This window comes from Leptopilina boulardi, unplaced genomic scaffold, assembly GCF_019393585.1.
Source record: "Leptopilina boulardi isolate dan_hultmark-lab unplaced genomic scaffold, ZJU_Lbou_2.1 LbouV2_208, whole genome shotgun sequence".
Taxonomy (NCBI): domain Eukaryota; kingdom Metazoa; phylum Arthropoda; class Insecta; order Hymenoptera; family Figitidae; genus Leptopilina; species Leptopilina boulardi.
In genome coordinates, this window is record NW_026137761.1 from 2,192,516 (window position 1) to 2,216,520 (window position 24,005).

Consider the following 24,005-nt stretch of genomic DNA (forward strand, 5'->3'; position numbering starts at 1 on the left):
TTAAAAAAGCCATCCGCCATACTGAATCCGCCATTTTGAATTTTCAAAAACTAACAGCGGATTCGTAATCAGCGACCCCGAAAACCTCTGAGTAACGAGTTTCAAGCGAATTTGACTAATTTTAGAAAAGTTTGTCAAATTTGATTTTGTTGTACTTTTTTTTGTCAAGGTACCTAACTTTGAAGTGAAATTGTTAAAAAACTAATGCAGCTAGAAAGCTGCGGTTTAATGCGTTGGAAAGAGCGGCTTATTTACTATATGAATCAATAAAAAAATGAAAATCGATTTTTTCGGACCGTAGGTCTCTTTTAACTGTCTGTGTCACATATATTTACAAGTATAAAATATGCATCACACATTCAACATCAAATTAATTATTTACGTGCAGAAGTGGAATAACAATGAAGCTATTATTTTGATTAATTTTGAGTCACTTTCTTTTAATGGCATTAACATGAATTATTTGGTTCGGAGAAAGTGTTTCAGAATTTTCAATGTAAATTAATAGAAAAAGAAAAAACCTAAGATAAGCAACTACTATCTTGGATATAAAACCACATATACGGCACTGTCAAATTTAAACTGTTCAAATTTAACTTTATATTTAAGACAAAGGACAGCTACATAACATTGTTCCGACACAGTTCTAGAACTACGTTGGAACATCACTTGCAGATTATTTGTGACTAACGTGTTACAGAAATGTTACGTAACATTGTTACAGAATTGTTCCGAATTGTAGTAACAAATGTCTTCCAGAACTTAACAGCAACAGAATTTCAGAACAGCTACATAACATTGTTCTGGCACAGTTCTAGAACTACGTTAGAACGTCAGTTACAGGTCACTTGTGACTATTGTGTTATAGAACTGTGACGTAACATAGTTACAGAATTGTTCCATTTTGTAATAACAAATGTTTTCTAGAACTTAACTGCAACAAAATTTCAGAACAGATACATAACATTCTTCTAGCACAGTTCTAGAACTACCTTGGAACGTCAGTTACAGATCATTTGTGACTTTCGTGTTATAGACATGTTACATAACATTGTTATAGAACTGTGACGTTATCATAATATAGAACAGTTCTGTCACTCTTTTGTAACAACTGTTCTGTAAAACTGTGACATCACTGTTATAGAACATTTATAGAACGTGTTTGCTGGGAGGTCGCCCTTTATATAGGTATATTTTCCAATGTATTCTTCGCGGCGGTACCAGCTCGCCTCTTTGGGTTAGATTCAAGATCGGTACCTCACAGACGTGAAAAGTGTTTATTGCTTTTCTTCTATGTGTTGGTGACTCCGCATGTTGATTTCCTTATTTTAATAATACAAAATGTCAAGAATCTTAAAGAAATATTATAATTTTTATATATTGATCATTTTAACATTAATTATGATTATTAACATTATTATTTTATTATACATTTAATATTTATAAACAATTAATTTACTCTCAAATATTCGTTTTATTTATAAATAATTGTTTATCCATAAATAATTGTTTACTTACAAATATTTGTTTATTTAAAAACAATTATTTATTTACAAATGTATTTAAAAAAATTAATTTTACATAAATAAATATAAAAAAATGTTACGGTGACGTGACACAGTATTTCATTGCGACACACAAATTTTTATTGGCTCGAAAATAAATGCCCAACAAACTTATTTTGGTAACAAGAAACTATTATTTTTCTCACAGAGTGAAAATGAAAAAGAAACAATGATCGCCCACTAAAAAAGTCAATGAATGCACAAAATATTGAACATTCAAGAAGGTCCAATAAAAAAAAATGAATACAACTTTTTCTTTTGTAATATCTTTAATTTCTTCACGTGTAATAAAAATGCTAATATAAAGACCTATATATACATTTAAATATTGTTATTTGTGTATATCGTTAAAATTTTAATATATACTCTTAAATAAACGACATCGTTTATATTAAAGAATCATAGTTTCTTATTAAAATATACGAATGAAAAGTAGTATAAAGGTTATGAACATTATATTTCATATAAGGCCTACTCTACGCACACATATAAACATGTATAGAGAATAAATATTAACTAAAGCCTGAAACTCTTCTTCTTTAGTATATTTTATTGATTTCATACAGTAAAGCCAAATACCTTTTTATTTGAAAATATTTTCATTACTTGCTTGTACTGGAACAACTATTTTTCTCTTCTTTTCAGAAATAGCAGAAAATAAAGGTTGAAAAAGCTATAATATTACATAGTGTATGCGAATCTGTTGAAAGAACTTTATTATGCACGTTAGAATGTTGAGATCAAGGCCCGTTTAAAATACCACGACTTACGAGAAAACTTATTGCAATAAATAAACCAATCTTTTAATTGTTCATTAAACATTTTATAACGTTTACTATTAATTAAGTCCATAACATATGTTTCAAAATTTAATATGAATGTAAACAAGAAGCTCATCGAATCAATATGAATTATTTATAAAAGAGAACAATTTTATGCAAATTTTTATTTAAAGTGAGCGAATCAATGTAAAATGTTTATGAAAAAATGTCTTTATCTAATTTGTACAAATCACAATACATTTGATATTTTCGTATAGAAAACATTTAATTTTAACAAAATTTTGTTATTAAATTTAAAAAAATGAATTGTTAAACATTGAAATAAACATTAAAAAATGCTAATCATGCGCGAGAGGATGAAAGTTTATTTTCACCACTTTTCTTGATTAGATCAGAAAGCCAGTCAATATTTGCGATTGAAAGTCGTATATTTCTTTATTGCAACGTAATTTGACACGTCTTCAAGTTGTACAGATAATGAAAAATCTTGTTTCCACGTAAGATTCTAACTAGTAAATTTGCATCTGTCTAATTTGATCATCCTGAAGACAGCTCTTTCGATTGAAGTGTTTACATAATGTTTTTGCAGACTGCATTAAACTTGCGGTTATTATAGACGTTCACACACAGACTCAGAAGAACAACTTTTCTCTATTTCTATTTTCTCCGGGTATACGAATGTCTTTATTTTACCAATGCAATTAGCACTGTCTCTTGGTTAATTTATGCGTAATAGTTTGCACTTTATGCAGATGAAAAACGTTCATTCTCTCTCTAAACAAGACAAAATTGTTAAAGTTTATTTGACTGCTTTTATTTGATGCACGTATACACTTTTATCACGCATGTGTATATGATGTATTCCACGCCAAAGTGAAAGTCTATGTGCAATTGCATCTCCGATTTTTTTGAGTTTTTTTTACTTTTAGTACTAATTGAGACTAACTTCCATGAATTTTTTCAAATTTTTTTGGCAAGCCGTTTTCGAGTTATGGAATTTTGAAAATTGGAGAATTTTCATAACTTTTAATTTTTGAATGCTCATAACTTTCTTAAAAATGCATCAATTTTAAAAGTCTTTTTTTTTCAAAATGTGTATTTTTAAACGTACTTTCCAAAAAAAAAATCGAAAATTTTTTTTAAACGATATTACTATCAAATTTTGGAGTTTTAATGATAAAAAGTCATTTTTCTCATTTGACGTACCATAAAAAAGTCCCAAAATTTATGGTTTTTTTCGTTTATTGGGTAAAATATGCAAAATTAAAAAAAATGTTCAAAAATACATTTTTTATATCTTATGTATTTTTTTTAATTTTTCATATTTTACACAATAAACGAAAAAAACCAAAAATTTTGGGACTTTTTTATGGTTTTCACCAAAAAATCAAATTTTTGGGTATTGTCACTATGATTTTCGTAATCAGCGCATCAAAATACATAAAAGTACGTAGTATAAAAAAAAACCAAAAATATTTTTAAAAAATTCAAAATTCAAAATTTTTTGAAAAGTTCCGAAAATATTCTAAAAATCGTTTGCCCATTATTGGGCTAGGCTTAAGAGTTTCGTAAAAAGAAGTAGTTCTTTTGAAAAAATTTTGAAAAAAATCGATCAGTACGTCAAATGAGAAAAATGACTTTTTATCATTAAAACTCCAAAATTTGATAGTAATATCGTTTAAAAAAAATTTTCGATTTTTTTTTGGAAAGTACGTTTAAAAACACACATTTTGAAAAAAAAGACTTTTAAAATTGATGCATTTTTAAGAAAGTTATGAGCATTCAAAAATTAAAAGTCATGAAAATTCTCCAATTTTCAAAATTCCATAACTCGAAAACTGCTTGCCAAAAAAATTTGAAAAAATTCATGGAAGCTAGTCTCAATTAGTACTAAAAGTAAAAAAAACTCAAAAACATCGGAGATGCAATTGCAGATAGACTTTCACTTTGGCGTGGAATACATGATATATTAATGTGAATTGTATGTAAATATATAATTCCTACCCGTACAGCACAAGATTTTTGAAGAATTTTGAAAAAAATTGTGGTAAAGACACCAAAAAAGTTTTTTGGTGCCTTTGACATCCCAGGAATATCTGAATTCTCCCTTTAATATCTGTGGGTTATCCATAAATTTGTTCGATATATCCCAAGGATATCTAATAACTGTTCGTCTACTGACTAAATCTGTAAATTTCGTATGCTGGTCAGTGATTATAATTTATTTTATATTTATAATAATGGACACATTTAAACCCCCACCCACTGATTAACCCCCCCCCACAACTGCCCCCCCACACTGATATTTCTTAAATTTATACATATTAACTTCGCAAGGCAGCAAATTTTAAGGAATTTTCTAAAATATTCATGAAATTTTTTTTGAATCTTCATGGAACTTTCTAGACACTTTAGTAAAATTTCTAGAAACTTATTTCAAACTTTAAGAAACTTCATAGAACTTTCAAAAAAGTTTATAAAAACTTAACAGATATTTATAGTATTTTCTAGAAATTTATAGAACTTTCTAGAAATTGATAGGATTTTCTAGAAATTTATAGTATTTGCTAGAAATTTATAGAATTTCCTAGAAATTTATAGAAATTTTTAGGAAATTAAAGAATTTTCTAGAAATTTATAGAAATTTTTAGAAAATTAAAGAATTTTATACAAAATTTATAGAACTTTCTAGAAATTTATAGAATTTTTTAGAAATTTGTATGTAGAACTTTCGAGAAATTTAAAGAATTTTCTAGAAATATGTAGAATTTCTTTGCTTATATTCCTTGATTCTTTCTTTATTAATACTCTCTCCCTGCACAAACTGCAGGGTTCGAGGAAACAACATACAATTACAAAAACCTTATAAACTAACATAACCCATACCTATTATTCCTTAATTCAAAAGATATTCAGTGATAAAAATTATTCATGCGTGGAGATTATAATTTCTAAAAAATATAATGTAAAAAAATTAGATTTTTTAATAATAGAATGCTTTTATTATTGCGTCCTAAAAAGTAATAAAAAATATAGAAAAATTGTAGAACTGTTTAAAAGTTCAATAAAAGAAAAAACTTGAAAGAATTTATGTTTGACAAAATTAGTTATATCATTCTAAATATTTTTTAAATTCAAATCCAGTCAAAAAGATCATGGCAGTTCTAAGTATTTTTTGAAATTGATTTTTTTACGTTCAAGAAAAATTAATTTATAAAAGCATTCAAAGTTAAAAGAATACATTCATTGTGAAATTTTAATTTTGAATGCTTTTACAAATTAATTTGTCTTAAACCTAAAAAAATCAATTTCAAAAAATACAATCAGAACTGCCATGATCTTTTTGATCGGATTTGAATTTAAAAAATATTTGGAATGATATAACTAATTTTGTCAAACATAAATTCTTTTAAGTTTTTTCTTTTATTGAACTTTTAAACAGTTCTATAATTTTTCTATATTATTTATTACTTTTTAGGACGCAATAATAAAAGCATTCTATTTTTAAAAAAATTTATTTTTTTACATTATATTTTTTAGAAACCACGCATGAATAATTTTTATCACTGAATATATTTTGAATCAAGGAATATAAGCAAAGAAAAAATTTTGGGTTCAATTTGATACGTATAATAAATAAAATGAGCTTAGCTATTTTTGTGAGTAGAGAGTAGCACATATGCGGAATATTTCCGCGTTTCTTCCGGTATCTGCGTATTTTGTTATCTTCTGCAGCTTCTTAGTTTCTTTCAATATTTATCAACATGGTACATTTGCAACTCCTTTATCGGAACAATTGATCCGACCACAGAAGAACGTCACGGTCACGATCGTCGCGGCTTGTATAGATGCACGCAAGCATAATTGAAATGCGTAAAACGAGACGACGCGACCAGCAGTGGAAAAAGTGCATGCATAAATAAAGTCGGGGGTGTCTACTGAAGTAAGAAATATGCATGCATGTTAGATTAGGCGTATAGCAGGTAGCAGACACCAGGCTATAATCGCTACTTGTTGCCATTAATATTAAGACCTTTTTGATAGGCACTACAATGTTGATATTTTCTCCTCAGCACACATTGTTTCCAACTCATGAAGCAACATCTTCTCGTAGAAACTAAGAACCGGTATTTAAATATTGCCACTTCCTTTTTGATTGACTTCTACAAAAGAAAGTTACACTGTTAGAAAAATCTGCATTAGATTTAATATGCATATGTATATGAAGCAAATATGCACTAAAGTTATTGAAATCAAAGGTACACTCGTGGCCAGATATATGCCTATATTTTTCTGTCATGTTGTCATGCCAACACTTGCGGTAGAAAAGGACTAAAAAGTGTAGACCTATACGACCACGCACTTAGAGGCAATATTGGAACACCCTTATAAATAAATATTTATTTGTATCAAATAATTTTTATTTTCGAATCAAATAGACTGCGTATGTATTTGAAACAAATAAAATTTATTTGACTCAAATAAAAATTATTATTATATTATTATTGTTATTAATTTGATTCAAAAAAATATTTATTTAATAATAGTCAAGTAACCGATTATTTGAATCAAATAAATTTTTTTTCAGTGTTGCAAACAACAATATGATACCCTGTGAGCAGAAAACCATGTTCATTCCAAAAACGTTCTTAAAACGTTTCATTTCAACCCTAAAAAATGTTCTAGAACATTATTTGAACATTCATGTTCTTCAAATGTTTTAGAACAATATATTTGGCGGACATTATTTTTTGCCCACTGGGGTAGACTATAATAAAATAAAAAGTTTATAAATCACAATACAAAAAAACAATTCACACTTACTTACTGTTTATTTAGTTATTTGTGTTATATATATATATATATAGATAATTACATAATAATTAAAACCTTTTATAAATAGATAATTTAAATAAATTTAAAAAATTAAAAATATTATCGAATGCGTCAACTGCTACGGTTTTGAAATTAACAGCTGTGTAGATATATCAATCACTGACAAAAGTCAATTTCTGTTTATCAGTTGCCGCGCATAATTAATTACCGCTCGTAGAATATTGTAGGTTATTTTTCATTGTAATTTTTAGTTAATTCGATCAAAAAATGTATTGAAAATAAATATTTTTTACATAACAACAAAATAAATAACATAGATAAATTTTCTAATATTAATTAATTTTATAAATTCAAATATTTATAAAATCATACTAAAAACAAAGTATTTTGCATAAGTCTGATCTTATACGCATGAAGAAAGTCACTATCTACATTATTTACGAAAAATGAGTTTTTTATATCTTTGGATTTGTTGTAAAAATTAAAATTTAACTGTGCTATCCATAATTAAAAGTATTAATTAATTTTCAAGATGATTAGACCGTAATTTGATTGAACCAAATAAACTTTTCATTGTGATTTAATCAAAATTTGGTTGTTTTAAAGAAATTTGTTTCTAAGCATAAATTAAGTGAAATATAGATAATTATATTATTGTAACTATAAATATTAAAAAAAAAATTTTCTTGTGTCAGGGCTTGATTTATGGAAAATCTGACTAGTTCCTAACGAGTTTTTCGTTAATAGATCATTGATCTACTAGAACAAAATCACAAACAAATTCGCGAGTGGCTAATATATTATTTTATTCATGTATGTATGAAATGAATAAATTTTATAATAGTATTTAATAATTTTAAATCCATATAGTGCAGAGAAATTTTAAACAATAAGAATTTCTTTACATTTCGTATACATGAAAAGTAATGAACAGTTTACATTAAATAATTGTCTTGAGAAAAAATATTTCTTTGTTTTGTAGAAAGTTTGATATACTACGACTGCCCTTTTATCTTAAATAGTAAATTCGTAATAGTAATATAATGAAAACACGCTTAAGAATGCAGAACAATTTCAATTTGGCACCCAAAAAATAATAAAAGATAACCTTTTAAGAATAAGAGAATAAGTGTCATAAAATAAAAAGTGAGGGAAAAACTCGTCTATTTCGATTGTAGTAATATATTCTCAGTATTGAAGTAATAATTTATTGGTTACCTTATTTGGTAGTTGGCAAATCTTTTTTTTCCTTCTCTCTTTGCAAACTCGAGCGCACTAAACTGTCTAAAGTAGGCAATATATTTCCCCACTTGGTGAATAAGATTTGATTTCATTCGCACGTTCTATTCACTTCCAAGACTATAAGTGGGAGAGTCGAGTTGCAAGAGATGAGTATTTGCATAACGATAGACATAACGGGGCATACCGGTCCCTGAAAGCAGTCAATGCGAAACGAATGAACACAATAGCAGTGATGCTGATCATTTGACGTTCCATTCGAGTCAACCATACAGTATAGTCATATTGACACCCTCTACCTTCAAACTTTCAACTCATTGATCTTGACATTTCTCTGGTTATATCCATTGCTTATTGCATATATACGATTCAAAGAAAAATATTTACATTTATTAATTTGCTGCCTTTATCCTCTTCTATCAAATTTACACCAGCTAAAGATTTTTATCGCAATCAGCAATCAAAATACAAAGAAAATGATTAATATCAGGACTTGCAATTAAACAATTGGTATTTTAATTTATTTCTCAAACTATCTCTGTGAAATCACACTACTGATTGTATCAATATATTCTATACTTTCACTATAGGGAATCAACCATTCTTGTCATTTTTATTGATAATATCGGTATAAGTTACTTGATGTCAATTTATATTGAACAACGACAAAGTCTAAATTTAAATCCACTATACAATACATAATATCAATGCGGGTTCAGTTTCGATTCTGACTTCAAAATTAGAATAAAAACACTCTGTACAATTTCAATTTATGTTTTGTTTGTGATTTTTGGATTGAAAATACACAAAGAGAATCAACTCTTAATACAAACCACTGATGTTTATGTCTTCATCAGATCCAAAATAATCAATAGAAACTGATTTTAATTTTAAATAAATAAAAATTAACGTTTAATCAAATTTAAACTATCACTAAACATAACTTAAAATTTGGTGTCTTTATTTTTTTATTTTTATTAATCATTATTTTGGTGTATGGTAACGTATAAATAGATAAATTACAGAGGCGGACAAAATTTTATCAACTTCATGTTGACTAAAATGTTACAGCCGATTCTTATAGGATTTTTGTCGTAGAATCCGAATCTGACCTTGAAAATATCCAATTGGCTCTAGTTTTCGAGCAACAAGAGTTTTAAAGTGCAAAAAAACGCGTTTTTGGCCTTTTTTGCACAGCTGTGAAACAAAAACGCGAGGGAATTAAATGTTCTACATAGGATGAAATGAAAGCTTAAACATTGCTTTTTAATATCAAAAATCAAACAACTTCGTTTTGAACAATTAAAACAACTTAGAACAGGTTTGTGACTCTCAGTGTGTGTAAAATATGACAATAAAGTATAAAAAAAGACAGCAAAACTTTATCATTATGTCGAGCTACCTAAAATAACCAAAAAGCTTGCGAAGCAAACTTTCAGAAGTTTACCACTGCAAGCTTGCATCTTAAAATTTTTTTTTTTTGTAAACCTACATTGACCACAATGTCTGTACTGCGCAATGTACAAAGCTTTGCAAGCTTACGTTGCAAGCTTTTCGTGCAAATTTACTATAGTGGTAACATTTTGCTAATTGTATAAAAAGCTTGTAGGTGAATTGGTACGGTTAAAGCCCATAAAAACACTGTACAAAACTCGTGCGCGCGCAGTCACAAAAACTGTTCTCAGTTGTTTAAATCATCTGATATAAAATTTTTTGGTATTGGATCTTAAAAAGCAATGTTTGAGCTTTCATTTCATCTTAGGTATGTAGAACATTTTATTCCCTCACGTTTTTGTGAATCTGGCTGAAAATGGTTACTCCGGAGTTTTCGGGGTCGCTGAATCCAAATCTTTGGTCGGAAATAAAAAAATTCACAATGTCGGATTCAAAATGGCGACCAAATATTTAAAGTTAACAAATCGGTCTGAAAATGATTACTCGGGGGTTTTCGGGGTCGCTGAATTAGAATTTTTGGTCGAAAATAAAAAATTCTAAATAGTTTCTATCACTAATTTAATAGATCGTGTAAAACCCCCGAGTAACCATTTTCAGCCAGATTCATTAAATTAAAAATTTTTTTTGTCGCCATTTTGAATTTTTTATTTTTGAACAAATATTTAGATTCAGCGACCCCGAAAACCCCCGAGTAACCATTTTCAACCAGATTCGTTAACTTTAAAATTTTTTTGGTCGCCATTTTGTAGCCGCCATTTTTAATTTTTTATTTTTGACCAAAAATTCGGACTCAGCGACCCCAAAAACATACAATATAATAATGTCTTGTTTAAAAAAAAATTTATTGAACATTAATGGCACAAAAACTTTATTTTCACAGGACTGTTAAGGGGTTAAAGGGGAATATTTAGTAATGACCTTAAATTTGTCCTAAATGAGCTTAATTAGGTCATTTCAATATAAACTCATTTTTTTAAATGGAATAATCTACTTTTCATGTTACAAATCAGAAGAGCAGGAAATTCCACGTTGTGAAAAAAATATACAGGGTCAAAGTACTTTTTTCGACAGGTTGACCTATTCAGTCAAATAGGTCATAATCAATTTCACCTACAAGGCCTTGGTTAGGTCTAGTCTAGGTCAAATAATTTTTCATGAAGAAAGATCAAGTTTTTATTCAAGGAATCGTCAGAGCAAGAATTTTTATGTAAAAAATACTAATGTCATGTTTTTAGGACAAATAGGTCATATTTAATTTCTTATTAAACTGTATTTTGTATTAAAAGCATTTTATGCAGCTCTTGCTAGTTTTTAGAAAACAATTCAGAACTCACCACGTGAAGGTGACTGCGCATCAAGTTTCACCTCCTTCTGATCCAACCGATCTACCTTAACGAAAAAGTTTTTTTTGTATTTTATTTTTTAATTTATTTTTAAGTTTTTTTATTTAATAAACCTTCAGGTGGTGAGTTCTGAATAGTTTTCTAAAAACTAGAAAGAGCTGCAAAAAATGCTTTTAATACAAAATACAATTAAATAAGAAATTAAATATGACCTATTTGTCCTAAAAACATGACATTAGTATTTTTTACATAAAAATTTTTGCCGTGACGATTTCTTGAATAAAAACTTGATCTTTCTTCATGAAAAATTATTTGACCTAGACTAGACCTAACCAAGGCCTTGTAGGTGAAATTGATTATGACCTATTTGACTGAATAGGTCAACCTGTCGAAAAAAGTACTTTGACCCTGTATATTTTTTTCACAACGTGGAATTTCCTGCTCTTCTGATTTGTAACATGAAAAGTAGATTATTCCATTAAAAAAAATGAGTTTATATTGAAATGACCTAATTAAGCTCATTTAGGACAAATTTAAGGTCATTACTAAATATTCCCCTTTAACCACAACAAATCTTGACTGAAACATGTTTTTGTAAAATTATTAGTTTAAGGTTATTTCCCCAAATACAATAATAATTAAATGCCCCATTTGTCCTAAATAGGTCAACCTATCGAAAAAAAGTGCATCAACGATTTCGACGTGGAATTTTCTGCTCTATCGATTTCCGGCATAAAAAGTAGGTGGTTCCATTTAAAAAAATGAGTTGACCTTGAAATGACCTAAATTAGGTCATTTAGGTCAAATTCAAGTTTACTTTTATGTTGTTCGTCGTTCAAAATGAAAGTATTTTTAATTTCATTGTTTCTTCCTCTTCTTCTGTTCTATTTCTCCAATCATCCCATTTCACTTTTGTCTCTTGTCTAACCTTTACATTATTTCCTTACAAGTTGGGACATGTTCGATAGTTTCAGCGTTGGTATATAACATCCTTTTCACCACATCTAACTTCCACCATTAGAAGATGAATTTGTTCTTCAGAAATTCAGAGATTAACATCATTTGTCCATATAGGTCCTGTAAAAATAATAAATAAATCGAACTATTTGATTATCGATCGATAATCGAAGAAATTACTATATTCTACTCTATCTCTGACAAAATTTAATATTTATTTATTAGAATGTGTAATAAGTCAATGCAAAGCTTTTGCAACATATGTAAAATAAAATAAAAATTGGAACACAAATGTATAGTGTTCTTTATTGATAAATGGATGATTGAATATTTCGTAATATTTATGCAAATGAGTGTTTTTCTTAGATATATATATGAAATGAAATGCAAATATTTTTATGTGACTTTTGCGAATGATGTCTCTTTCTTGATTGTAATTTTCGCAGAGAAGACATTTCATGTAAAAGATCATCATAAGACGTTTACCGTCACTTGTATGCTAATTATTTTTCTGTGCGTCCCAAGAGACGCGTCCTTTCACTTATGATCCTTCTTATATATCGAATATCATTGATCGTTCGACTATCACTTGGAAAGTGTAAACTGGTGGAGGTTGATTTGATGCCAAGATGCTTATTATGGCTTAGGTACTGTGAACTCCCGTGAACGCAGACAAGCACGTCCACACCTGAAACATTTTTATTCTCGGCTGATTAAATAATCTAACCATTCCTGACATTACAACTGCAACTTTCAAGATATTCATTCCTCTAACTATAATACTGAATACTTTTGAAAATTAATTACTTTTACCTAATTTCAACCCGGGGCGAAATTTAAGGCCTACTTTACAAGGAGTAAAGTAACTAAATTAATAAGTTTTTAAAAGAATATACAAAAATATCGTTGGCAAATTTAGCTTTCTTTCTTAACTTGTCAAATAAAAAATTGTTTTTATTCATGTTAAGAAACTAAATAATAAAATAAATAAATAATAAAAATTTGTAATGTGTCTAAAATGACTTGCTTTTTACGATTTTAACAAGTGGTTTTCACTGAATTAAAATCAGTGGATTTAGCTGAACTAAAATAAAATTATATTTATATTTAAATTAAATATGGTTTTATTATACAGCAAAAAATAAGCACTGCAAAAAATAAGCACTGCAAAAAATAAGCCCAGTGGGCAAAAAACCACGTTCGTTCTAAAAACGTTTTAAGGACGTTTTTAGAACGTTTCATGTCCGCCAAATAATGTTCTGGAACATTATTTGAACATCCATGTTCTTAAAATGTTCCAGAACATTATTTGGCGGACATGAAACGTTCTAAAAACTTTCTTAAAACGTTTTTAGAACGAACGTGGTTTTTTGCCCACTGGGAGACTTTTAAAAAAAATTTCTCCTAAATAAAATAAAATATCGCTTAAAAGAAAAAAATACATTATGTTTTTCACATCTGGTTTGTCTTAGGGCGACCAGCTACAATGGTTTCAGATTACAAGAAAGACTATTCCATGATTTTTTCGAGATCCTTTTTTTTATTATAGATTTTTTTATTCTAAAAGTTTCAGAAACATTGCGTATTGAAATGAACAGATGAAATATCAGAAAATATTTAACATTTTCGAGGAAATTTCCTCAGAAAGGACATTCAAGCATCAGTTGCTGTTCAGCATTCGCAAGCGATACAAACAAACGGACAGTGAGAAACATTTTTTATACTTATATATTATAGTCAAAGTTAGTTTTTTGTGAAGTAAAAAATTTGCTGAAATAATATTCAAGGAGCTTTTAAAAAGGTAAATAATATTTAATATTTCTATTATAATAATAATTATTATTAAACGTTCGAATTGTAAATAAAGAAACTTAAACTTATAATAATTAAGATATATATTATTCTTGTTACGATAATAATAAAGAACAGAACTTTATACATTGAATTTGGATTCGAATATCTGTGTAAGATAAGAACTTAGGAGAACGCAAGTGTTCCAAAATTTGGTTTAGCTTATCCCTTCTCGTATGGAGCAGCGACACAAAGTACATGAAAAAAAGGCGTCAGAAAATCAGTACGACTTAAAACGTTGTAATGAATGGTCTGCTCTTCGAATTTATGTGTGATTCTTCAGAAACGTTACTTTTGATGAAAAAAGTGAATCATTGTCAATAAAATTCTCAATCTTTTAAATAATTTACAGAATTAATAGGAAAATTAATAGACAACATCGTTAACTCCAGTGTAAAATTCTTCATTCCGTAATTCACAAAAAAGTTGTAATAATGTTATATTTTTATTATTTATTTTATAAAAAAAATGTATAGCTCTCTTTATATTAATAAAATTTGATTAAATTCAATAATAAAAATATGTTTATATTTCTTTACCTCGACAAAATATGTTGTGAAATATTCATTATTATTTAGAAACTTTCACAAAAATTTAAGCAAAATTCATAAAAAATCTTGGCAAATATCGACTATTAAAAAATCTTGGGGAATATTTATTATTAATTGTAAATTTCAATACAAATTTCAACAAAATTCACTAAAAAATCTTCGGAAATATTCATCAGGAATTGGGTAATTTCTAGAAAATGTTGGAGAATGTTCACCAAAAAATCGGGGGAAATATTCATTATTAATTGTAAATTTTCACTAAAAATGCAGCAAAATTCACCAAAAAAAATTTGGGGAATATTCATAATTAATTGGGTAATTCCAACAAACTTTTGATGAAAATGCACCAAAAAAACGTGGGGAATATTCCACAAACTTTTGGGGAAAATTTTTCCCTAAAAATTTTAGGTAATATTCCACAAGATTTTGAAAAAAAATTTCCTCAAAAAATGTTAGGGAATATTCCCAAAAAGTTCCCCTTTTTTATTCAATTTATTTTATTTCAATCTTAATCTTAATTTTAGTCATCATTTTCCATCGCTATACCTCGATGCAGAATGATATTTTATAACTAATTTTAGAGTATACTAGTTTAAGGGCTAATGGATAAATAGCCGTGACTTGAATTCTATATTGATTAACTAATAGACTATCTCCATACCATATTATGTTAGTTTTACTGATTAAATTATAATATCATCATCCAATAAAAATTCGCTAATTTCCGTTACTGATTCCATTGTAGGACTGTATATCAGAAGGTTTTATTGAGGAAGGTCTGCTGTTCTGGTTTTAAATTATCTGAAAAAGAATTCTAGAAATTTGCTTCTTCTTTCTGAAAATAAGGGACATTCATTTATATAATGTAATACTGAGCTGATATCGTAACTGCATCGGCAACTCGGTGAAATATTCCAGTTCAGTCTCTGGAATAACTCCCCTACACAAACATGGCCCGTTATAAATCTCGTGATCAGGTTGATGGCTCTCCTAGATAGGTCATAACCAGAGAACCAAGATCTTTCTGATTTGTTTGTGATATAATGAAAATATTTTTGTCGGGATCGTATATCCGGAAAGAAGGCACAGCCACACAAAAAAAAAAAGTACCCGGGCCGGGGAATGAGACCACCATTTCTTGATGTATTTTGATGCGCTGAACACGAATCTGAAGTCCGTTTAGCTCCATCACGTCAGGATTTTGACATAACCTCAAAAAACATAGCTGATTTTAAATGACAGGAGAAATTTTTTAAATAATGGCAGATTTGTTTGAATCTTGTTACTCGGGGGTTTTTGGGGTCGCTGATTACGAATTTAACGTCAGATTTATAAAATTCAAAATGGCGGATTCAATATGGCGGACGAATTTTTAAAAAGTAGTTGGATTTTTACGAAAATTGGTATCTAGGGGTTTTGGGAGTCGCTGATTACAAATTTATCGTCAGATTATTCAAATTCAAAATGGCGGATCCAATATGGCGGACGAGTTTTTAAAAAATAGTTGAATTTTTATGTAACTTGGCCGATACTGGGGTTCCGAGTCCCTGCATCGTAATACGTTTCCTACGTGTGTCTGCCATGACGGCATCAAAGCCATTATCCAGGGACTTAGCCGGATAGCGGACAAACTCCGTTGTCCACCGTCACCGCGTGGAGGTACCCTGGATGCAGACACATGTAGAAACATAAAGATATTTGACCACCGTACTATATCTGCCATTTTACATTTGAATAATCTGACGTTAAATTCGTAATCAGCGACTCCAAAAAACCCCATGATACCAATTTTTGTAAAAATCCAACTACTTTTTAAAAATTTGTCCGCCATATTGGATCCGCCATTTTGAATTTGAATAATCTGACGATAAATTTGTAATCAGCGACTCCCAAAACCCCTAGATACCAATTTTCGTAAAAATCCAACTACTTTTTAAAAATTCGTCCGACATATTGGATCCGCCATTTTGAATTTATTAAATCTGACGTTAAATTCGTAATCAGCGACCCCAAAAACCCCCGAGTAACAAGATTGAAGCAAATCTGCCATTATTTAAAAAATTTCTCCTGTCATATAAAATCAGCTATGTTTTTTGAGGTTTTGTCAAAATCCTGACGTGATGGAGCTAAACGGACTTCAGATTCGTGTTCAGCGTATCAAAATACATCAAGAAATGATGGTCTCATTTCCCGGCCCGGGTACTTTTTTTTTGTGTGGCTGTGAGGGCCATTCTTTTTTAATCATTGCTTTATAATCATTATTAATAACAATTTTAAGATCGTCCCTAGAAAAAAACGCTTTTCTCCCAGCGTGGAAATTAAGGGCTAACTTAGATAATCTATCAGCCTCTTCATTTCCTGGTATTTTGGAATGGGGTGGGACCCAAACTATTTTGATTTTTTGGTTCTGCTCGCGCTGTCAAACAATATGGAAGCCCATGAGGACCCCAAGATAGGTTATTGTTTTTGAATTTAAGATTTGATAGTTTCCCACCCTAATGTTTTCCTGTGATAGATCTGCAGAGTTTCTAGAAAATATGCAAAGTTGGTTTTTGTTTGTGGCGACACTGAAGCCTAGGCTTGATAGCCAGGGAATCAGCCTATCTATAGCCTCCTCTATCCTTGCCTGTGCTACGTTTCCACCCTGGGGGACCCCCACTCCGCAAGTTCTCGGGGCGGAAGATTCCCCACCGAAGTGGAGAACTCTCTTTGTAATCATAAACGATATAAAATTAAACATTCTAGACGACACTCCCAGTTCGTTCAGTTGGTTAAGGACTGACGAAGGCAGGAGGGCATTGAATGCTCCCTTGATGTCAAGCGCAACCACTACTGTTTTTTCCCATTGGAGAAGTTATTCAAGATATCACTGGTCAGGTATGAGACACAGTCTATAGCGGAACGCTCCTTTCGGAAACCGTACTGATGGTCAGGGATAATTCCCTTGTGTTCTACGAAGTATTCTAGTCTGGTGTGAACCAGCCTCTCCATCAGCTTACCCCAGGCTGATGTGAGAGAGATGGGACGGAATCCCTTTCCACTGGGTTTGGGGATAAATTTGACCAGAGTGGATCTCCAAGAACTTGGAAATTCAGATTGTTTAAAGCAGACATTAAAAAATTCTCTTATTTTCTCCAGAGGGTCGATTCCGTAACTTTCCCACATCAATATATATCAATATATATGGTTGCTCCAACCACAGTGTTTTTTCTATGTGGGAAATCGAAAGTAATAAGTGGGAAATTATGAAATGAAAAATAGAAATTGGGAGATTAAAAGATAAAATGGTTAGTAAGTGGAAAGTAAGAAAGTGTAAAGTGGGGAAGTAGAAAGTGGAAAAGTAGGAAGTTGGAAGTGAGATGTGGGAAAGTGGGATGTGGGAAGTGAGATGTGGGTAAGTGGGAAGTGAGATGTGGGAAAGTGGGAAGTGAGATGTGGGAAAGTGGGAAGTAAGAAGTGGAAAGTGAAAAATATGAAGTGGAAAAGTGAGAAAGTGGAAAGTGGATAATGAGAAAGTAAAAAAGTGGGAAAGTAGGAAGTGGGAAGTAGAAAAAGAAAAAGTGGATAGTGAGAAATTGAAAATGTGAAAAAGTAAGAAAGTAGGAAGTTGGAAGTGAGATGTGGGAAGTGAAATGAGGGAAAGTGGGAAGTGAGATGTGGGTATGTGGGAAGTGAGATGTGGGTATGTGGGAAGTGAGATGTGGGAAAGTGGGATGTGGGAAGTGAGATGTGGGAAGTGAGATGTGGGTAAGTGGGAAGTGGGAAGTGAGATGTGGGAAAGTGGGATGTGTGAAGTGAGATGTGGGAAAGTGGGATGTGTGAAGTGAGATGTGGGAAGTGGGAAGTGAGAAGTGGAAAGTGAAAAATATGAAGTGGAAAAGTGAGAAAGTGGAAAGTGGATAATGAGAAAGTAAAAAAGTGGGAAAGTAGGAAGTGGGAAGTAGAAAAAGAAAAAGTGGATAGTGAGAAATTGAAAATGTGAAAAAGTAAGAAAGTAGGAAATTGGAAGTGAGATGTGGGAAGTGAGATGAGGGAAAGTGGGAAGTGAGATGTGGGTAAGTGGGAAGTAAGATGTGGGAAAGTGGAATGTGGGAAGTGAGATGTGGGTAAGTGGGAAGTGAGATGTGGGAAAGTGGGATGTGGGAAGTGAGAAGTGGGAAGTGTGATGTGGGAAAGTTACGGAATCGACCCTCAGGCATGGGAGCAGAAGCCTTTTGATTACTGTGTAGGATATCTTATCCAGGCCGGGGGCTGAATCCTTTTTACATTGCGATAATGCAGTGTAGAATTCTGTCTTTGTGAAAGACGAGTTATAGATATTGTCTTCGTCTATTTGAGTGTGTTTGATATGAGAGATGGGAGGTATATCTTCTCTAACTATTTCGTTTTGTAACAAAATGAGTTCTTCTGAATTGGGGTTATTTGGTTTGATATTAGTTTTTGAGTATTTTCCCGAGAAAGCTCTGATTTGTAGATATAAGTCAAAGTTTTCTTTGTTGGGATTTAGGAGGTAAGCCTTTCTTGCTTTCTTTTTGTCACCTAGAATTTTATTGCACTCTTCTGACCACCAGGAGCGTTTGATTGGAGAGGTAGAACTCGAGTTGTTCGGGATATACGCTCCTGACGTCATTAAGGACTCAACTATGGCGGTGGTAAAAGAGTCGTATTTTTCAAGGAAGTTGTCATCGAGGTTGTCCAACATCGGCAGGCAGTCTAAGATTGAGTTATGAAATTCCACCCAATCGACCTTTTTTAGTATTAATCTGGTTGAACTTTAACATGCTGTCTTCAATTTAATTGGGACAGTCATAGGGACAGGGTAGTGATCACTACCGAATCTGTCACTCAAAGTTTCAGTTGTACAATGAAACGACAGGTCAGAGGACACCAAATGTAGGTCCAGAACTCCGCCCGTAGATCTTTGAGAGGGAATAATTGTTGGTTTGACGTCATTTATTACATTGACTTTAAGAATTGGGGTAATGTCCATGTCTGTCTGCACGTTACTTGGTGCGGATTCTTGTGAGATATTAGAATTTAGAGAATGTGTAGGGTTTGCTACTGGACGGTTGTTGTTTTCTAGTTCGGAGTCGGTATGGCTTTCTTTATTGTTGTTTTGTGAGGCTGATGATTGATTGTCTTTCGGGGACATTAAATGGCTTGAACAAGGCAGCTTCCTTGGGGAAGTTGGCATTTCCGTTACCACTTCTTCCGATCTTAATTTAAAAATCCCTCTTTGTTGTCGGTTATATATGGCATCATCCCTTGAAAGATTATACAGATATCGCTCCTTCATAACGAGATATTCATATCTGTATACGGGACAGGTGTTGGAGGAAGACTTGTGGTCACCTGCACAATTAAAACAGAAGTTTGCAGGTGACTGATCTTCACAGCTATCGATAGAGTGTTAACCACCACAGTATTCACAGACTGGTCATGTTGCCTTGCACTGTGCCAAAATGTGGCCAAATAGTTGACAGTTATGGCATCTTTTGGGTTGTGGGATCGTTGGAAAGACATGGTGAGCTACACTATGGATGAAAACTGTTTTTGGTATAGTTTGTGCCTTGAATCTCAGTTCGATCGAATCAAGAGGTGTATTACTACCCCTCTGTCTTCTCCTGATGGCTGAGGCCAAAATTGATTGGGATTCTTCGTCTAAATTATTTACTATTTCTGTAACCGAGTGGGAGGATTGTACGTTGATACTACCATTTCGAAAAAGAAGTGATTCCGGAATGAATGAGGCCAGTTCCATGTTAGAAAGCTCGTTGGAGGATAGCAAGGAGTTGGCATCATCCAATTCATCAGAAAATATTTTTATTTGATTCCTGCCACTAATGTAAATCTTTCTATCTCCCTGGACAAGCTTAGAGACCATCTTTCCTATAGCTATGAGATCAAACCTACCTAGGTCTCTGCAAGCGTTAGTTGATTCCATTAGAACTAAGTAAGAGGAATCATGGGTATTGTTATAAAGATGTTTGCCTTCATCGGAAGCCATAAGAGGGGAAACCCACTGGAACAGAGTAAGGTCTACATCCCGTGTGGAAAAATTTTGTGGAAGTCTAGCGTCTAGAAATAGTCTTACCAGTCATAGGCAAGCCCGTCTAAACTAGTCGGTCTTGCTATTCGCTAAGAAGCGTTTCAATAGACGTAGTCGAGTTCGTCTTATCTAGACCGTTTTTCAAGACTCAAGCCAGCGACTTTACAGCGCTACTTGACAAACGTGTAGGTTATGGTCGTTTGCGGTTGTCATCGTACTTTTACAGTTGTTGCACTTTTGTGAAATTCTTTTCTTTGTAAAATGCTTTTGTAAAATGCTTTTGTAAAATACTTTTGTGAAATTCTTTTGCGAATTACTTTTGTAATTGTGTACAAATATTTTTAAATAATATATTTTTTACAATTTTTACTAATTACAATTTAATATATTTTATAATTAGTAATTAATATTATTTAAATTATATTTATATATTGCTGTTAATTTCAATAAAAATATTCTTTTGTTTTTTTTATAGATTTTTGAAATTTATTTTTTTAATCGAAGAAAAAACTTTGTCACGAATTTATTTATTTTTATATTATATATCCATTTACATAACCTCAAACTAAAAAGTAGTTTTTAACAAAACTAAAAATATATTTAAAATTTATTTCACCCAAATTCGACATATCCAATTGTACAATATATATTAATTTAAATAATATTAATTACTAATTATGAAATATATTAAATTGTAAAAAATATATTATTTAAAAATATTTGTACACAATTACAAAAGTAATTCGCAAAAGTATTTCACGAAAGTATTTCAGAAAAATATTTTACGAAACTATTTTACAAAAGCATTTTACAAAAAAAAAGAATTTCACAAAAGTGCAAGAACTGTAAAAGTACGCTGACAACCGCAAACGACCATAACCTACACGTTTGTCAAGTAGCGCTGTAAAGTCGCTGGCCTGAGTCTTGAAAAACGGTCTAGATAAGACGAACTCGACTACGTCTATTGAAACGCTTCTTAGCGAATAGCAAGACCGACTAGTTTAGATGGGCTTACCTATGACAATAAAGGCAATGGATATGGCTTTTATATAAATAGAAATAATTTTATAATTATATTAAAAATATATGTAATTTAAGAATAAAAACATTTTGAATTTAGCATAAAGGCGCGCGAAAAACATTACCGATATTAACAGATTGTCGCCAAGTAGCCAGCGTGGCCCCGTGGTTAGCGTTGTAGGTTTGCGAGTGTTAGGTCGTGGGTTCGGTGCCCAGTGCGAGCGAGATTTTTCAAATTAGATTAGGTGTTATTTCCACAGGTGTTGTTAATTAATCTTAACTGATGAAACAAAAATTGTAAAAAACTTCGGATTAAATTAATTAAATAATAATAAATTTTTTTTGAAATTACTAATAATAATTAAATGAGGAGATAAATTGTCTTGACTTATAAGATTCCAATACAACTTAACTCCTTATTATTAATAAATTAAAATCATATTATTAGTGAATACTAATGTTATTTTAATTTTATCTATAAATATAATAATACGTAATATTAATAGGATTATTATTATTATTACTATTATTATTAAGAATTATTGAACGCGAGAATCAAGACCTGGCCAGCTTGTCTAAGTCTAGACCGTAGCATGGAACTTTCGTTCCACTTCTGATCGGGGGCTCGACAAGACCGTCTGGCCTGGGTCTATAGAGACGTTAGACAGTCTGTCCAGTGTCCTACCAGCGCCCCGAAATTTTTCCACACGGGATTGTTTTCATTAGAAGTGTGTGTTTGTTGATTCTGGTTCGGTTGAGAAATCGAGTTTGCTAAAGGTTGTTGTGTGAACATTGGAGAACTTGTTCTGACTGTTCCTCCTTCCAGTTGGAATTGGGGAGGGTTTGTGTCGGAGAGGCCTGTGATTATAGCCCTAAATTTTTTTTTTTGTTTGAGTAGCGATGGGTGATATAGAAATTGAATGTTCAGGAGGGATTTTCAATTTATGAATCCCTTTGTTATTAACTGGTGGTGGTGGGGGGGAGGTGTTTCTAAACATTATAGAAGGAGTCGATCTCTCCAGACGACTTGAGAGTTGACTTGCAATTCTTTTGACTCTATCCATTGAGCTTTCTGAATCAGAGCTGACATTCACGGAGAAAAAGGAATGGTTGGGCCAACCATAGGTATTGATAAATACGGCCCATCAATATTATATGGTTACCACAACCATATCTTTAGTTAATACAACCATAGTATGGTTGGCGCAACCAAAGGTCAGGTTGTCACATCAAAATGACGAAAAATTGCAAATTTGATGTGGTAACCATATAATATTAATGGGACGTATTTATCAATACCTATGGTTGGCCCAACCATTCCTTTTCTTTCCGTGTTTAAGTGATCAGTTGAATTACTACCAGAAAAACCAGGTCGAGGCGAGTTAGTTTTTGGGGCTTGATCATCAACGCGATCACGAGGCACAGAGCGGCTCCTTCCTCTTCCTCCAAGGTGTTTAGGATTCGGTTCAACTGATTCATTTCATGATTTTTTTTATCCTTTAGTTCTTTAAGTTCTTTGCCTCCCTTAGGCATGATTATAATCTAGAGCTTTGTTTCTTTAGATAAAAAGAAAAAGGAAGACAAAAAATAGATATAAAAACTCAAAAAAGAATAAAAGAACAACAAAACAGCTATAGCAAAAAGAAAAGTAAATATAGAGAAAACAAAATAGAACCCTGAAAAAAGGAGCAAATTTATTATTTAATATTGCTATTTGCGAAGTTATTTTGATAATTAATTAATTAGTTGATCAGATAAATAGAATTGATCACTGCTCACTGCCTTCGAATATGGATCCTTCTGTTTTTTCAGTCTCGCATGCCTCTTGGTGAATTAAACTAGACTACGGGAGTCTACAAGATCCAAAAGAGGGCCTATTTAGGTTCTAAGGGTAGCTAAAGAGGATTCAAATTTCGCCTCGGGAATTGTTACTATATTAACGTTTATAATACAAAATTTAATTGTGATTTTTAAAAAAGTAATTTGCATATACACTTAGAAAAAAGAATTCTTATTTTAAATATAGAGATATGTTTGAATGATTTTGTTTAATTTAATTTAATAACACAGTTTTTAAGTTTTATTTTAATATATGGAAAATATCTATCACTTTCATTTTTAAATATTATTTGTTCGAATGAAAATTGTAATATGTTTGATATAAACTTAAGGGTTTGTTTAGAATGGGCGCATTTAAATTTCCACTGGAATTCCACTATAACGTCCGAAATATAATGCCATATATCCTTATACTTTTGACACCTGCTTCACCCTGCTTTTTTCTATTCTAGTTCTCCATCATGTATTGAAAAAAAGCTACCATGTCCTAGAAAGTGTCATAATTCAGATGTTCCACT

General features: G+C 31.1%; 2 long non-coding RNA genes across 2 annotated transcripts in view; both read right to left on the reverse strand.

Annotated features, from left to right (window-relative positions):
* Positions 1-2,040: 2,040 nt before the first annotated feature.
* On the reverse strand, positions 2,041-8,547 carry LOC127278616 (uncharacterized). Its single transcript, XR_007842512.1, has 4 exons — positions 8,402-8,547; positions 6,381-6,510; positions 4,352-4,534; positions 2,041-3,121 (listed from the first exon to the last, which is right to left on the reverse strand). It is a non-coding gene; the product is annotated as an uncharacterized LOC127278616 (long non-coding RNA).
* Positions 8,548-12,171: 3,624 nt separating this feature from the next.
* The window catches only part of LOC127278617 (uncharacterized), a 121,219-nt gene continuing 109,385 nt past the window's right edge, over positions 12,172-24,005 (reverse strand). The window contains exons 4-5 of the long non-coding RNA XR_007842513.1: positions 12,664-12,865; positions 12,172-12,297 (exon numbers count right to left, since the gene is read on the reverse strand). This is a non-coding gene — a long non-coding RNA (uncharacterized LOC127278617). The remainder of the gene's footprint in view (positions 12,298-12,663; positions 12,866-24,005) is intronic.